At 25.5% G+C, this 3,314-nt stretch overlaps 1 protein-coding gene across 3 annotated transcripts in view; it reads left to right on the forward strand.

Moving 5' to 3' along the window:
• LOC102674833 (SAM and SH3 domain-containing protein 1-like) overlaps positions 1-3,314 on the forward strand; it is a 487,706-nt gene that overhangs the window by 401,834 nt on the left and 82,558 nt on the right. The gene's annotated exons all lie outside the window — the stretch shown is intronic.

Genomic DNA, 3,314 nt, shown 5'->3' on the forward strand with positions numbered 1-3,314 from the left:
ATTTTGAAAAAAATTTGAAAAAGTTCTGATCAAAATCTTTAATTTATTCCACAAGTTAAGAGAAATGTTTATAAAATATAAAATGTAGAAAAATAAATTTTAAACTTTTTTCAATAAAAATAAATATTCAATTTGAAAAAAATGGATTTTTCTACGAAGAAAAATAATAAATATTGAAAATTATTAACAATTCTAATTAAATAATTAAAAATTTTGCATTGTCATTTAAAAAACGTTCTTTCTTTCCCTGAAATTAAGTACCGTTACTTGGTTCGTTTCAATCTTGATAGAAATTTGCATGCGATATGTCGATTAATTTACCTAGGTGGAGGACCACCCTATTTCGTACGGAGAACAAAACTATATCGAATGTATTAACTGATAGAGTTTGCTAAGTGTGGTTAATACAATACAAGACCTGAGTATCTAACACGAGAAGTTTAGTCTATGCTACTAGTTTGAAGTTGATTGCTAACTCAGAAAGTTTTGTTGTGTTACCTGCTAGTTTAAAGTCTATTGCTAACTTATCAAGTTTTGTTATATTATTAGTTCATAGAGGATTTACTGATTTGCTAAAAAATTTAAAATTTAATGCTTTCGTGACTCCAACATACTAGAATATCCATGTGTTATCAAAAACATTGAATATTAAAGTAAAAAGCAAGAATTATTGAAAATAATTATAAATATAATTATATTAATAATTATAAATATAAATATATTATACAAATATTATATAAATATAATTATAAATATATTAAAATAATCATTTAAAATAATATCTTATGTGTTTAATTATTTTTAAAATTATTTCGTTATTATTTAATCATAAAAATATATAGAAAACTACAGAAAAGAAAATGAAAGTTTTCCTATAGTTTGTGATTAAAACGACAGATGGCGAAATCGTCGCATGCATGTTCATTTTTAATCTATAACAAATTTTCTCTCATTTTAATTATTAAATATTTACATAAAAATATTATTTATATTATTTGTTCTTTCAATATCTCTTTATAAAATAATTGATAATAAATAATCGAAGTACAGATAAAAGAGTAATAAATAAATTTATCTAAATATTAATGTTTCGCTTACTTTATATTATGTATATTATGTAATTTAGTGAATAGAATTTCGTAAAGACAAAATATTTTTTCATTATATCATGCGTAATAAAGAAAATATTTATTTCAATTAATTATTTCAATAAATTCAATATTGGATAATATACATAATTAGATAATGGAAATATTATTTTTCACACATTCGTAAAATTAAATAAATATTTCAAACAATATTTTAATTGAAACATTATTATTTCAAGTTATTATTTAGTTATTATATTAAATATGTCTGACATCGTTAAACAATCTTGAATATATTATATTTATAATATAATATTTAAAATAAAAATATTTGCATACATTTTTTTTTTAACACAAAAACATCTTTTTTTGCGAATAATAATATGGTCAATCATATAGTAAAGCTCTTACAAGCGTCGAATATTGACATTTTTCAATACATTTTTATAAATCGTGTATATACATTTTTCTGTAAAACGTGTATGATAAATTCCATGGTAGATTTTTAAATATATTCAAAAATTCCAGAACATCTCGTTAAACCGCTTCACTGCATTAAATTCACAGCCAGCTAAGGTAGACAATTCGGTGACGGATGCGTGAATTGAAGTGGAAATTGTCGATATTCGAATATATTTCCTGTCTTTACAGTTTTATCTTACCATCTTTTAAAAGTATTCAAGATTTCTACTTATTTTTAATTTGATGCAATTTAAGTACAAAATGACAACGAAATATATTTGTTATAGCTATATATATTACAATATAGTAAAACTTTCATTATTCGAATTAAGTAAAGAGAAAATATATTTGAATAAGAGATAATGGAAAATAACATAAGCTTATTGCTTGTTTATGTGTTTTATCATATATATTATTTTTTATTTATAATAAAATTGGAATGTTTCTAGTTTATATAAATCATTGGCATTTACATTTTTATTTTTTTTTAAAGTTTTTCTATTTGAAAGATATATCTAAAAAAATCTACATCTAGAAATAATTACAAATAATTTTTTTAATTCTTTTTTTAACAATTATATTTTTTATTAATTCTCTTGCTGTTTTATAATTTCTTAAAAATTTCTGTTTAGTATGAATCAATTACAAATTAATGTAATCAATTACATTTTGTTTATATTTCGATGATATTGTATTTCACATTTACTTTATAATTTATAATTTGTTATGTATAATTCTGAATGATGAAATGAAAAAAAATAAATTCCTAATTTTATATAACAAAACTATCATCTCAAAAAGGTACATATACAAATATAAACATATATATATTATATTTTATAAAAGGTAAACTCTCAATGATTTTCGACAAACGATATTTGATTCCTATTATGTCAATATTTAGTCTTCCCTGATAAAGTTATTCAATATTAATTACAAATTAAACTCTATTTCCAATATTCCAATAAGAAAAGATACTTATTTATACTATTAAGAACAGAGAGTGTACAGTTCAAATATAATAAAATCTTCAAACTTAATAGAATATTTGAAAAAAATTTATCATTCCTTCTTTCAATATAAACAGTTCAAAATCAATTTGCACAAGAAGCCACGCGAGATAACCGCCACTCTTAGGAATGCCGTATAGGAGAAGGAGAGAAAGCTTAAACTCCAAAGAGAGTCATACGGGGTTGTCCAACATGGTTTGTTTGTCGAGATGTTAGCTTTTCGTCAAAGGATGCTATTAGTATGCGGTTAGCATTACGGAACTGTGTATCAAGATACACGGGATCCTGGGATCGTTATCTATTACCAATTCTCTGGCATGTGAACTGTCTGCCTCTGGTGATGCTCTCCACATTCGCTCTCCTTCACCTTGGGATGCCCTCGTGGACACGAGGTTTCCACGATTCCACTTTGTGGAACGATCGATGGAATCGGGGACCAGTATTCGTCGATCGGGCCAATAAGACGATTAGTCTTGCTGTACACGATCCTTGGCGCTAGCCGGAAATCATTGTATGCGCATTCCACCGTGATCTACCGTTCAGAGATCACCCTTTACTCTCTGGAGTAGTTGGAATACTTGGACAAATACCGTGGCTTAAGAGGAGAGGATGGCCGGCTTGGCTACGGCCTCGCCATTCGTTGTTTTTCATCTAGGGATCACTAGAAGATAGGTATAATTTACGAGACTTATGGATATCAAGATGGAAAGATTTCGAAAGATCTGTTGCTCTTTTTATCTCTTTTTTTTTTTTT

This window comes from Apis dorsata, unplaced genomic scaffold, assembly GCF_000469605.1.
Source record: "Apis dorsata unplaced genomic scaffold, Apis dorsata 1.3 scaffold_303, whole genome shotgun sequence".
Taxonomy (NCBI): Eukaryota; Metazoa; Arthropoda; class Insecta; order Hymenoptera; family Apidae; genus Apis; species Apis dorsata.